This window comes from Mirounga angustirostris, unplaced genomic scaffold (assembly GCF_029215605.1).
Source record: "Mirounga angustirostris isolate CCGP_5_RB_7025 unplaced genomic scaffold, mMirAng1.0.hap1 SCAF_7, whole genome shotgun sequence".
NCBI lineage: Eukaryota > Metazoa > Chordata > Mammalia > Carnivora > Phocidae > Mirounga > Mirounga angustirostris.
The window spans coordinates 21949670-21964718 of record NW_026991715.1 but is presented as its reverse complement, the minus strand read 5'-3'; positions in this window follow the sequence as shown (position 1 = coordinate 21964718).

Sequence of the window (15049 nt, the reverse complement as noted above, 5' to 3'; positions counted from 1 at the left end):
GTGATGCCCAGTGGACACTTGTTTCCATTGAACTGGAAGTGAACACTGCCAAATACCCATTTTGGTCTACTAACACCATGGAACCAACAGGCAACCAACAGAGCAACAACAACAGAAAATGAAGGAAAAAAAAATGTTCTGGGAATTGAGATCCTTCAGGAATAGAGATTTGGATCACCTAACCTCATAAAGAATAGTGAACAGCTGTAGTTCTTTGTGAGGGCAAAGAAAAAATGAAATGGGCAGTGAAAGGAGGTTAGATATCTTTGTGATTATTTACAGAAATGAAGGCAAGCAGGTATGCATATTTTCTTTCTTTGTGTGTGTACAAACATATCTGTATGCTATATCAGCATAAATGTGTGTAGAGTAACAGTTTTCTTTTCTCTCATCCTTCCCTTTAATATTTTATTCCAGTTTTGCTGGAGGCTAACTTTAGAATATAGTCATTAAGGAACAGACTGTTCTGATGGGGCTGTGACCAAATGTGAGGAATAATTAACAAGAATAATATTATTAATTACTTTGAATTATTTAAAAGGAACTCATTATTGTTGAAAGGGAGCTTTGAATTCATTATTTTTCCCAGTCGTGGTCTAGTTAACACACACAAATGTCCCCCTGGAGCGATAAGACCAGGAGACAGAGGGCAGGGCAGTGGCGGGCTGTGGGGGCGCTGGAGTCGTGGGGAAGGGCCCAGGCGGGCTCAGGGCAGGAGTTGGGGAGGCGCAGGTGCGGGATTTCCTCTGCCCGCTTCAGGTGCATGGCCACCGTTTGCATGTCCCGGCAGGCGTTGTATGTGTCACTGGGAATTCCTGAGGCACGAAGTGCATGCCACCTGTCCCCATAGCCCTGCAGAGTGGCAGGGCCTGGCTGATGGGCTCTGAGGCTTGGCACAGAAGTGCAAGAGCAGGAGGGCCCTCCTCTTCCTCCTCCTGCCTTCTCAGCCCCCCGAGACGCCTGCTCCAGCCTCTCGGACTCTGCCCGCATCGCTGCCCGCTCACCTACGTGGGGTCCGACTGGAGCCTGCACCATCTTCCTTGGAGAAGAGGTCAAAGAGGCCAAGCTCGGCCTCAGGTAGCAGGGCATTGGAACTGGGCACCTCTGTGCTCCCACAAAGAGCAGAGCCAGGGCCCCCTTTCCAATCTTTGATCACCGACGCTTGGGATCGTCCACACCTGGGCACCAGGTTGCAGGAGGCTCCCGGTGGTGGCTGGAGGCCGGGCCTGCCCGCAGCTCACCCAAGTCGCGGTACCGCAGACACGGACCCCGCGCAGGTTGGGACTTGGCGTGGCATCGTTTTCAGGTAAGGGCAAGGATGGCTTCTCTATGCAAAGTACAGTTGCGTCTTGTCGGCCGGGAACCTCCAGTTCGGTTTCTTGTGCGGGAGCTCACATAGGTATAGAAGAGCGTGCGTGGCTCCTGAGGAGCCAGAGGGGTGGCTCGGAGCCAGTCATGAAGCTGTCAGCCTTCAGCTCGAGGCCCGCCCTTCTAGACTCCGCTTTGTGGTGCTAGTGTCGAAACTTCTAGAAACCATGTTTCTGTGTCTCCCGCCGCTCCGTGTTAGACTCAGCTACTAGGGGGCGCTAGCGAGAGCCCCGAGGCCTGAAGAAGGGACCGCTCCTGTTTGCTCGTGAGACCTTCTGGACTTTTCTGTGCCGGTGAGTGTCACCCCATTCTCATTTCTTCACCCGGACGGTGGCAGTTGATTTCTGCAGCAGCCGCTGAATCCGCTTGGAACTTACCCCGCATTCGCAGAACCAGCCTCACTGTGCCCCTCTGGGACACGAGCGCCACCTGTGTGCCCCTAAGACGGTTGACCTTCAGCTCCCTGGAGCCCCTCCCGAGCATCCAAGCTTTATGATAGTCTCAGCCACTTGCCTCTTGTTCCCCAAAGCCTAGGTTTGCTACCTGTGTGCTGTCTTAGCGTTCTGTTTCCCTTTTCTGTTACCAAGTTGACAATTCTCTCAACCCACTTCATAGTCCTCGGCATAGCATGTTCTCTGGTGTGGGGCTTCCATTTCTTTCCAAGATGGAGTTAACAGGGACGAGATCTGACTGCTCAGGAGTGTCCAAAGTTGAGCAGTGGCCGAAGTAAAACCCACTGTATCACAAGCACAAATGTATCGTGCATACACCATAAAGACAGTTCAGAAACCTGGAGCACTCGTACCAAACGTGGAAGGGGGCTCAGGTGTGTATGGTTATAAAGTATATAAAGTTATATAGTGAAAAGGCAGTGACTGTTTATTCTTCACCGTGAACGGTTATAATATTAGAATTTTCTTTTTTTTTTTTTTTAAAGATTTTATTTATTTATTTGAGAGAGAGAGAATGAGAGACAGAGAGCATGAGAGGGAGGAGGGTCAGAGGGAGAAGCAGGCTCCCCGCCGAGCAGGGAGCCCGATGCGGGACTCGATCCCGGGACTCCAGGATCATGACCTGAGCCGAAGGCAGTCGCTTAACCAACTGAGCCACCCAGGCGCCCCAATATTAGAATTTTCTTAAGTGAGAGGGAATTGGTCAGTGCTTTACCTCTTATCAACCTTGGGAAACAGGTCAAGTTTTGCCTCTGATTTTTCGGAGGTATAAACAAGAAGTGATCCAGGTGAAGTTAGTCTTGCAAAATAAGTTCAGTTAAGCTTTGTCTGTATGACTAAACTGGTTTTGTTGACTCAGGGCTGGTCTCCATTTGTTTTTTATTTTAACACTTGAAACAACCAAATAATCCTGACAAATTATAAGAACGATGGTTTTGAAGACTCTGGAAATCAGGTGATGAAGGACAGTCATGCCTGAGAGGAGGGAGACAAGGGAGCTCGATTGCTCGGGCTGACTGCTTGGAGACAGTTGTCAGGCTGTGGTGGCGGGAGGAGAACCTGGCCAGAAATGAGCTGCCAAAATGGTTCTGGGAGTCAGCCCAGGTGGCTAGAGTTCACAGAGCAGAGCCCTGGCGGGAAGAGACTCTCTCTTTAAAAGACATTAAGAGAGGGTTGCTGAAGTGGTAGGGGGTGGGAGGGATGGGGTGGCTGGGTGATGGACATTGGGGAGGGTATGTGCTATGGTGAGCGCTGTGAATTGTGTAAGTCTGTTGAATCACAGACCTGAACCTCTGAAACAAATAATACGTTATATGTTTAAAAAAAAGAAGAAGAAGATAGCAGGAAGGGAAAAATGAAGGGGGGGGATCGGAGGGGGAGACAAACCATGAGAGACTGTGGACTCTGAGAAATAAACTGAGGGTTCTAGAGGGGAGGGGGGTGGGGGGATGGGTTAGCCTGATGATGGGTATTAAAGAGGGCACGTTCTGCATGGAGCACTGGGTGTTATACACAAACAATGAATCATGGAACACTACATCAAAAACTAATGATGTAATATATGGTGATTAACGTAACATAATAAAAAAAAAGACATCAGAGAAGGAAAAGGTAGGGGCGCCTGGGTGGCTCAGTCGGTTGGGTGTCTGCCCTTGGCTTGGGTCATGATCCCAGAGTCCCAGGATCAAGCCCCAAGGTGGGCTTCCTGCTCAGCGGGGTGTCGCTTCTCCCTCTCCCTCTGCCTGCCTGCTCCCCCTGCTTGTGCACGCTCTCTCTCTCTCTCTCTCAAATAAACAAATAAAATATTTAAAAAAAAGAGAAGGAAAAGATGAACCACAGTCTGGAAGAAAATAGTTGCAAATCACGTATCTCATAAAGGACCTGAATCAAAAATACGTAATGAAACGTCAAAGCTCAATAATAAGAAAACGGTTCTGTAGAAATGGACAAAAGATTTGAACAGACTTCACCAAAGAAGATGCACAGATGTTTTCAAGTAACACATGAGAAGACGTACAGCATCTGTAGTCATTAGGGAAATGCCAATCAGAGCTGCAACGAGGTACCACAGTACAGTGATACTGGAAGGTCTACAGTTGCAAAGACGGGTCATGTCACGTGTTGGTGAGGATGCAGAGGATCCTTCATACACTGGCCCTTTCATACACTGCTGGTGGGAATATCAAATTGTTCACTTCGGAGCAAGTTTGGCAGTTTCCCAACAAGTTAAGCATCTACCTTCTCTATGGCCCAGCCATTCCACTGCCAGGTGCTTAGCCAAGAGAAATAAAGTGGATGTCCATGCGGAGGCTTGTACAGGAATATTCATAGCCGTTTTGTTTGTAACAAACAAAAACTAGAAACATCCCAAATAGCCATCCTCAGGCTGATAAACGATATGTGGTGCATACATACACATGTATGTGTGCATACACACACACAAATTATTCAGCAATAAAAAAGGATCAATTATTGCAACATGCAAAAAGTTGGTGAATGTTAAAATAGTCTGAATGAAGAGGCAAAAGAGTACATACCAGTATGGTTCATTTATATAAAATTCTAGAAAACACAAATATATGGAGACAGAACGCATATCGGTGGTTGCTTGGGGGTGGGCATTGTAGAGGGGGGCACAACAGAGCAGTTGCAAAGGAATTTGGGGGTGATGGGTATGTTTATTATCTTGATTGTGGTGACAGTCTTGCAAGCATGTACTTAGGTTAAAACTTAAATTCTACACTTTAGACATGCATAGTATACTGGATATAAATTATACCTCAATAGAGGTATTAAAAATTAGAAATAAAACAAATTAGAGTGATTTGCCAGTGATTCTGGTGAGATAAAACTGCACACACATTCCTTTTGGCAGCTAACAAAGCTATTTCTCTCCTGTTTCCACTGCTTTGGAATGCCTTCTCACTAGGGTAGCTCACGCTGGGATAGCTCAGCTCTAGGTCCTGGGGAAGAATTTTGTTTCTTCTGTGGTCCACGTATGTGCAGATAACAAGGAATAGAGTCCACACTCATAATCTTGAAGTGGAAAAATTGCAAAGGGGTAATCAGATCACTGCCTGACCAGGGCATAAGAGTGGGGGAGGGCAAGAGCCTACATTGCTTAGGTCTAGATGTTTTGTCTGGTCTATTCCATTATCATATGGGGAGGGAAAATGAAAAAAATACAGGATTGAATTTATTTATGCACATGTAGCTTAAGGACAATTAGAAACAGAATAAGGAAAATGCATAATTGTAGCTTTCTAGAGACAGAAAGGAGCTTACTAACGTGTCCCCAAATCAGTGCTGTGGCGGCTGGACAGAGGGATAGACATGCTTCCCTGTGTGACATACTCTGTCACTTTTGTGTCTCAGAAGGATTTTTATAGTCCATCAGTTTCAGAAAGAACAGTGAAAGTGACTTTCTGGAGGAATATATAAGAAATTTTTAAAGACTGAAGGAGAACGGGCTACGTGGTTCACCAAGACCCGTTGAGATAGTGGTTTTGTCTGAGTGGGGAGCCTGATGCGGGACTCGATCCCGGGACTCCAGGATCATGACCTGAGCCGAAGGCAGTCGCCCAACCAACTGAGCCACCCAGGCACCCGAGAAACTATAAGAATTAGTATTTTCTTGGTATTCCCTTCCAAGGATTTGTCCACATGGCTGAGTATTTTTACCTGGATGTTGTCATGTGATTTCACACCCCCATTTTTTTCACTAAACATTTTAACATCAAACATCTCTTTGTTGCTTTTTAAAAATGTTCTTGGAGGGAAAAAAAAAATGTTCTTTGAAGAAATACACTTCCGTAGAAGGTAGAATTAGACCTGTAACCGCTATTTAGGAGATGAAAAGCAGACACTAACTTAGGCTTTGCTCACCACAGGTGCAGCTGCCCTCTGTCCCCATACAATGGCAATACCAGTGACTTCATTCCCTGTGCTCATACCTCTCCTCCTGTGATTTACTCATTCCATAACTAGAAGTCCGTACCTCTCACTGCCCTTCACCCTTTTTTGCTCATCTCCCCACACCTCTCCTCTTTGGCAACCACCAGTTTGCCCGGTGGGCTTCTTTCTGCTTCTTTTGTTGATTTGTTTTGTTGTTTAGATTCCCCATATAAGTAAAATCATAGTATTTGTCTTTCTCTGATGTACTTCACTTAGCATAATGCCATCTAGGTCCATCCGTGTTCTTTATCCGTTCATCTGTCAGTGATTACTTGGGTGGCCTCCCTGTCTTGGCTATTGTCAATAATGCTGCAGTAAGCATAGGGGTGCACGTATCCAGTCAAATTAGTGTTTTAGTGCTCTTTGGGTAAAACTCAGTAGTGGAATTGCTGGAATGTATGCTATGTCTGTTTTTCCTTTTTTGGGGGGGAACCTCCATACTATTCCACAGGGGCTGCTCCAATTTATATTCGCAGCAACAGTGCGTGAGGGTTCCCTTTTGTCCACATCCTCGCCAACGCTTGTTGTCTCCTGTGGTTTTGATAGTAGTCATTCTGACAGGTGTCAAGTGATACCTCATTGTGGTTTTGATTGGTAATTCCCTGATGACTAATGATGATGAGACATCTTCTCATGTGTCCATTGGCTGTTTGTATGTCTTCTTTAGGAAAATGTCCGTTCGCGGGGCGCCTGGGTGGCTCAGATGGTTAAGCGTCTGCCTTCGGCTCAGGTCATGATCTCAGGGTCCTGGGATCGAGCCCCTCATTGGGCTCCCTGCTCAGCGGGAAGCCTGCTTCTCCCTCTCCCTCTGCCTCTCTCCCTGCTCATGCTCTCTCTCTCTGTGTATCTCTGTGTCTCAAATGAATAAATAAAATCTTTAAAAAAAAAAAAAAGAAAGAAAAATGTCCGTTCAGGGGCGCCTGGGTGGCTCAGTTGGTTAAGCGACTGCCTTCAGCTCAGGTCATGATCCTGGAGTCCCGGGATCGAGTCCCGCAGTCCTGCTTCTCCCTCTGACCCTCCCCCCTCTCATGTGCTCTCTCTCTCTCTCTCACTCTCTCAAATAAATGAATAAATAAAATCTTTAAAAAAAAAAAAAGAAAAAAAGAAAAATGTCCGTTCAGGTCCTTGCTCATTTTAAATCAGATTATGTGGGAGTTTTTGGTGTTGAGTTGTGTAAGGTCTTTATATATTTTGGATATCAACCCTTTATCCAGTATGTCATTTGGAAATAGCTTCCGTAGGTTGCCTTTTTGTTTTGTTGTTGGTTTCCTTCACTGTGCAAATGCTTTTCATGTCGATGGAGTCCCAATAGTTTGTTTTTGCTTTTGCTTCCCTTGCCTGAGGAACCATTATCTAGAAACATGTTGCTAAGATCAGTGCCAAAGAGATTATTGACTATTATTTTCTCCTAGGAATTTTATGGTTTCAAGTTTCACATCTAGGTCTTTAATCCATTTTGAGTTTGTTTTTGTGTATGGTGTTAGAAAGTGGTCTAGTTTTATTCTTTCACATGTAGCCATCTGGTTCTCCCAGCACCATTTATTGAAGAGACCATCTTTTCCCCATTGTACATTCTGGCCACCTTAATCATAGAGTGTATGTTTATTTGTGGGCTCTCTATTCTGTTCCATTGCTTTATGAGTCTATTTTTGTCCCTGTGCCATACTGTTTTGATAATTACAGTATTATAATATTATAATAATCTTAAAGTTTGGAATTGTGATACCTCCGGTTTTGTTGTTCTTTCTCAAGATTGATTTGGTTATATATGGGTTCTTTTGTGGTTCTGTACAAATTTTAGGGTTATTCTAGTCCTGAGAAAAATGCTGTTGGTATTTTGATAGGGATTGCCTTGAATATGTACATAGCTTTGGGTAGTGTTGATATTTTAACAGAATTAATTCTTCCAATCCATGAGCGTGGGATATCTTTCCATTTGTTTATGTTGTCTTTAATTTCTTTCATCAGTGTTTTATAATTTTTAGAGTACAAGACTTTCACCTGTGTGTTTAAGTTTATTCCCAGGTATTTTATTCTTGTTGGTGTAATTTTAAATGTAATTATTTCCTTAATTTTTCTTTCTGCTGCTTCATTATTAGTGTATAGAAATACAGTAGATTTCGGTATATTGATTTTGTATTCTGCAACTTTACTAAATTTACTTTTAGCAGTTTTTTGGTGGAGTTTTTAGGGTTTTCTATGTATATTATCATGTCACCTGAAAATAATGACACTTTTACTTTTTCCTTACCAATTTGGATGCCTTTTATTTCTTTATCTTGTCTGATTGCTGTGGCTTGGACTTCCAGTGCTATGTTGAATAGAAGTGGTGAAGTGGACATCCTTGTCTTATTGCTGACTTTAGGGGAAAAGCTCTCAGTTTTTCATCACTGAGTATGATGTTAGCTGTGGGTTTTTCATATATGGTTGAGGTATATTTCCTCAAAACCCAATTTTTTGAGAGTTTTTTTTATCATGAATGATGTCAGATTTTTGTCAAATGCTTTTTCTGCATTTATTGAGATGATCTTATGATTTCTATCCTTCATTTTGTTAATGTGGCATATCTTATTGATTGATTTACAGGTAGTGAACTATCCTTACATCACCAGAATAAATCCCACTTGATTGTGTGAATGATACTTCTAATGTATTATTTTATGCAGTTTGCTAATATTTTGTTGAAGATTTTGCATCTGTATTCATCAGGAATTTTGGCTATGGTTTACTGTTTTTGTAGTGTCTTTGTCTGGTTTTGGTATGAAGATAATGCTGGCTTCTTATAATGTGTTTGGAAGCTTTCCTTCCTCGTCTGCATTTTGGAATAGCTTGAGAATGCTGTTAACTCTTCTTTAAATGTTTGGTAGAATTCACCTGTGAATCCATCTAGTCTTGGACTTTTGTTTTTTGGGAGTTTTTTATTACTGATTCAAGTTCAGTACTAGAAATTGGTCTGTTCAGATTTTCTATTTCTTCCAGATTCAATTTTAAAAGATGGTATGTCTCTAGGAATTTATCCATCTCTTCTAGATTGTCCAATTTGTTGGCATATAATTTTTCATAGTACACCCATAATCTTTTGTATTTCTTTGGTTTGGTTGTTACTGCTCCTCTTTTGCCTGATTTTATTTATTTGAGTCCCCTCTCCTTTTTTCTTGGTAGTCTAGCTAAAGGTTTATAAATTTTATCTTTTCAAAGAACTAGCTCTTGGTTTCATTGATCTTTTCTATTGCTTTTTTAGTCTCTATGTTATTTATTTCTGCTCTACTCTGTTATTTCCTTTCTTCTACTAACTTTGTGCTTTTTTTGTTCTTCCTTTTCTAATTCCTTTACATGTGAGGTTAAATTGGTTGAGACTTTTTTTGTTTCTTGAGAAGGGCCTCTATTGCTATAAGTTTTCTTCTTAGAACTGCTTTAGGGGCGCCTGGGTGGCCTGGGTGCCTCAGTTGGTTAGGCAACTGCCTTCAGCTCAGGTCATGATCTCAGGGTCTTGGGATAGAGCCCCGCATTGGGCTCTCTGCTCCATGGGGAAGCCTGCTTCTCCCTCCCTCTGCCTGCCGCTCCCCCTACTTGTGCTCTCTGTCAAATAAATAAAAAGATCCCCCCCCCAAAAAGAACTGTTTTAGCTGTGCCCCCAAGATTTTGGACCATTGTGTTTTCATTTCTGTCCATATATTTTGTTTCCTCTTTAATTTCTTTATTGATCCATTAGTCATTTAACATGCTGTTAAATGGGTTTTGTGGGTTTTTTTCCAGTTTCCAATTTTTCTTGTAATTGATTTCTGGTTTCATAATGTTGTGGTCAAATAATGCTTGATATGATTTCAGTCTCATTAAATTTATTGAGACTTGTTTTGTGGCCTAACATGTGATCTGTCCTGGAGAAAGTTCCATATACACTTGAAAAGAATGTATATTCTGTTGGGTTGGGAAGGAATGTTCTGTATATATCTGTTAAGTTTATTTGGTCTAATGTGTTGTTCAGAGACACTGTTTCCTTATTGATTTTCTGCCTGGATGATGTATCCATTGATATAAGCAGGATGTTAAAGTCCCCTACTATTATTGTATTACTGTAAATGTCTCCCTTTATGTCTGTTATTATTTGCTTTATGTATTTAGGTGCTCCAGTGGTGGGTGTATAGATATTTATAATTGTTATATTCTCTTGTTAGAATGATCCCTTTATCATTATGCATTGCCCTTCTTTCTCTTATTATAGCATTTGTTTTAAAATCTGTCTCATCTGATATAAGTATTGCTGTCCTTTTTTTTTTTCCTTCCATTTGTATGGAATATTTTCTTCCATCCCTTCACTTTCAGTCTGTATGTGTCTTTAGGTCTGAAGTGAATTTCTTGTAGGCAGCATATAGATGGGTCTTGTTTTTTGTCCATTTCATTTCTTTTGATTAGAGCATTTAGACCATTTACATTTAAAGTAATCATTGATAGGTATTATAGCCATTTTATTGTTAATTGTTTTCTGGTTGCTTTTATAGTTCTTCTCTATTCCTTTCTTCTCTTGCTCTCTTTCCTTGTGATCAACTTTCTATTTTGTTATGTTTGGCTTTCTTTTTCTTTCTTTTGTGTGTGTGTGTGTGTGTGTATTATAGGTCTTTGGTTTTTGGTTACCATGAAGTTCATATATAACATCTCAAGTATATAGCAGTCTATATTAAGTTGATGGTCACTTAAATTCCGACACTTTTTTTTTGTGAGAGAGAGAGGTGCATGAGTGGGGAGGGGCACAGGGAGGGGGAGAGAGACAATCTTAAGCAGGCTCCACTCACGTGGAGGTCAACCTAAACGAGGGGCTCAATCTCACGACCTAAGATCATGACCTGAGCCGAAATCAAGAGTTGGACACAACTGACTGAGCCACCCAGGTGCCCCCAGACATGTTCTAAAAGAACTTCATTTATATTCCCCCCTCATATTTTACATCTTTTATTTTGTGAATCCCTTAAGTAATTTTTTTAGATATATTTGATTTTACTACTTTTGTCTTTTAACAGTCATACTAGCTTTATAAGTGATTGGTCTATTACTTTTACTGTGTGTTTGCTTTTACTCATGAATTTTTTTCCTTTCATAATTTTCTTCTTTTCCACTTAAACAAGTTCTTTTAGCATTTCCTATAAGGCCAGTTTAGTGGTGATGAGCTCCTTTAACTTCTCTTTTCTGGGAAACTGTATCTCTCCTTCCATTGTGAATGATAATCTTGCCAGGTAGAGTATTTTTGGTTGTAAGTTTCTTCCTTTCAGCACTTTGAATATATCATGCCACTCTTTTCTGATCCCCCCAGTTTCTTTTGCAACATCAGCTGATAGCCTTTTGGGGTTTCCCTTGTACATAAACAGTTGCTTCTCTCTTGCTGCTTTTATAATTCTCTTTTTATCTTCAATTTTTGACATTTTATTGTATTTGAATATTTATTTATTTATTTTAGAGAGCGAGTGGGAGGAGGGGCAAAGGAAGAGGGGGAGAGAGAGAGTCTCAGGCAGATTCCATGTGAGCGTGGAGCTGGATGCAGGGCTTGATCCCATGACCCTGAGATCATTACCTAAGTTGAAATCAAGAGTTGGATGCTTAACTGACCCCGTCACCCAGAAGCCCTGCTTTGACATTTTAATTATTGTATGTTGTGGTGTGGATGTCCTTGAGTTCAACTTGTTTGGCACTCCTTGTGCCTCCTGAACCTGGATGTCTGTTTACTTTCCCTGGTTAGGGAAGTTTTTAGCCATTATTTTTTCAAGCAAGTTTTCTGCCCCACTTTTCTCTGTCTTCTCCTTGTGGGATCTCTGTAATACAAATGTTTTTTCCCAGATATCCAAGATATGGATGTTATCCAAGATATCCCATACCTGTCGTCATTTAAAAAAATTCTTTTTTCCTTTGGCTGTCTTCCATTTGCTGACCTTTTCTTCCGTATCCTTTAATCTACTGTTGATTCCCTCTAGCGTATTTGTCATTTCAGTTGTTGTATTCTTCAGTCTGACTGGTTCTTTGTTGTATTTTCTGTTTGTTGCAGTTCTCCCTGAGTTCATCCACTCTTCTCTCTCCTCTGGGGAGGATCTTTATAACCATTACTTTGGGCTCTTTATCACATGGATTGGTTATCTCTGTTTCAATTAGTTCTTTTTCTGAGGTTTTGCCTTCTTTCATTTGGAGCACGTTCCTCTCTCTCCCCACTTTGTTTGCATTTCTTTGTATCTATGATTTAGGTGGAACAGCTACTGCTCCGAAACTTGAAGGAATGACCTTGTGTGTGGTCATCCCTTGTGGAGACTGTGTGTGCCCACTAACTGTGGTTGGCTGGCTAGAGCTGTGACTGGTATGGACTGGGAGTCCTGGGACACTTTGTACTCGGGCTGCCCTGGTGGGATGGCTAGAGCTGACATGCGCATGGGTGGGGAAGTCCCAGGGCTCTCTGCGCAGAGGGCACCTCTGCAGGAGAGCGTGGGCTGAAGTGGGTGCATACTTTGGGGTCCTGAGGCTCTCTGTTTAGAGGGAACCTTGGCAGGACAGCTGAAGCTGAAGTGTGTATGGGCTGAGTTAGTTCCAGGCTCTGTGCTGAGGGCATCCTGTGAGGCCAGCCGAAGTTGAACTGGGTAAAAACCAGGATATTCTGGGGTGCTCCATGCCCCCTGCAAGTTGTTTGGAGCCAAAGTAGTGTGGGCCTGGAGTCTTCTGGGGTGCTTTGCACGGGTGTCACCTTGGTGAAAGGCTGGAGCTATAGTGAGCCCTGACCAGGGAAGTCCTGTTGTGGACCATGCTGAGGCTGGTGTGCATTAGGAGCCAGGGGCTCGGTGAGGCAGCAGGCCGATTAGGGTGCCCACACTCTGCTCCTGTCCATGCCATCAGGGTAGAGAGGAAACATGAACTGTGGTGCTCACCAGCCCTTTCGACCCACGGAGAGTTCCAACAGCTCTCCTGCTGTTTGGTAGGGCTTTAGGGCTGGATCTTTTTTTTTTTTTTTTAAAGATTTTATTTATTTATTTGAGAGAGAAAGAATGAGGCACAGAGAGAGCATGAGAGGGGGGAGGGTCAGAGGGAGAAGCAGACCCCCTGCCGAGCAGGGAGCCCGATGTGGGACTTGATCCCGGGACTCCAGGATCATGACCTGAGCCGAAGGCAGTCGCTTAACCAACTGAGCCACCCAGGCACCCTTAGGGCTGGATCTTTTATGTTGCTCTTATAAACTGTGGCTTTTTTTTTTTTTTTCTGTCCCCTAAGGCAGATGAATCTGCTCAGGGTCCCTCAGCACTATCCCTCCCCACTGCAGTTTGCATCATCAAGGGTGACTTCCCTTTGTAACTAGGTCCCCATCTGTCACCATTCTCTATGTGGTTTCTCCATCTTTCGGTGTGTGGAAGCTGTTCAGTCAGCAGTTAGTTCTTTAGGAGAAATTGATCTATAAATAGGTGTCGATTTGGTGTGTCCATGGTGAAGGTGAGTTCGGGGTGTTCTTACACTGCCTTCTTGGATTGGAACTCCCAAGATTTCCTTTTTTTTATTGAATAATACACATATTTAGTGAAATAATAGATATTTAATGTCATATAGTAATATTTCATTGTAATATATACACTACGCTTTCTTTATCCATTCATCAGTATACACTTAGGTTGTTTACGTATCTTGGCTATTGTAAATAATGCTGCAATGCCCCATTAACGTGGGAGTGCATATATATTTTTGAGTTAGTGTTTTTGGGTTTTCTTGGATAAATATACAGCAGTGGAGTTACTGGATCCTATGGTAGCTCTCTTTTTAATTTGTTGAGGAACCTTCATGGGTTTTCTATAGTGGTTGCACCAATTTACATTGTCACCACCGGTGTAGGAGGGCTCACTCTTCTCCATGTCCTAGCCAGCATTTACTATCTCTTGTCATTTTGATAATAGCCATTCTAACAGGCAGAGGTGGTAGCTCATTGTGATATTGATTTGCATTTACCAGATGATGAGTGATATTGAGAATCTTTTCACATACCCTGTTGGTCATCTGTATGTCTTTGGAAAAATGTCTGTTCAGTTATTCGGTCCATTTATTAATCACATTGTTTGTTTTGCTATTCAGTTGTGTGAGTTTATAGAGTTTGACTATTAATCCCTTCTCAGATATATGAGTAGCAAATATTTTCTCTTATTCAGTAGGTTGCCTTTTCATTTTGTTGATGGTTTCCTTTGCTGTGTAGAAGCTTTTTAGTTTGATGGAGTCTCACTTGTTTGTTCTTTTATGGTATTTGTTTTTGATGTCAGATCCTAAAAAGCATCGCCAAGACTAATGTCAAGGAGCACACCGCCTATGTTTTCTTCTGGAAATTTTAGGTTTCAGTTCCTACATTCAAGTCTTTAATCTATTTTGAGTTGATTTTTGTGTACAATGTAAGATAGAGGTCCATTTCCATTCTTTTGCATGGGGCTGTCCCGTTTTTCCAACACCATTTATTGAAAACACTGTGCTTTCTTCATGATAAATTTTTGGCTCCTTTGTCATAAATTAGTTGACCATATATGCATGGATTTATTTTTGAGCTCTCTATTCTTTTTTTTTTTTTTTAAAGATTTTATTTATTTATTTGACAGAGAGAGAGATAGCTAGAGCAGGAACACAAGCAGGGGGAGTGGGAGAGGGAGAAGCAGGCTTCCTGCCGAGCAAGGAGCCCGATGTGGGACTCGATCCCAGGACCCTGGGATCATGACCTGAGCCGAAGGCAGACGCTTAACGACTGAGCCACTCAGGCGCCCTGAGCTCTCTATTCTTTTCCATTCATCTATATGTCTGTTTTTATTCTAATAGCATACTGTGTTGATTACTATAGTTTCATAATATAGTTTGAAATCAGGGAGCATGATGCTTCCATCTTTGTTCTTTCTCAGGATGCTTTGTTTGGCTGTTTGGTTGTGTTTTGTGTGTGTGTGTGATTTCATGCAAATATTAGGACTGTTCTATTTCTGTGAAAAATGGCATTGGAATTTTGATGGGGATTGCATTGAACCTGCAGATTGCTCTGGTAAGGCTTAACATTTCTAAAAAACAAAGAATGATAGAAACTCAGTGGTCAAAGATGCTTCATTTAATGTCTCTAATTTTTTGGTTTAATCAAGAACTGGTAAAATTATCATTATTGGTAGGGATAGGCTTAAAAGAAGCACATAAAAAGAATATTATACCACTGGGCTTCTTTGTGAGAAGATCAGCTTATGGATCCCAAATGACAGCATAACTATTACCAGTATGTAGAATTTTGACTTAAAAAAATGCTTGAG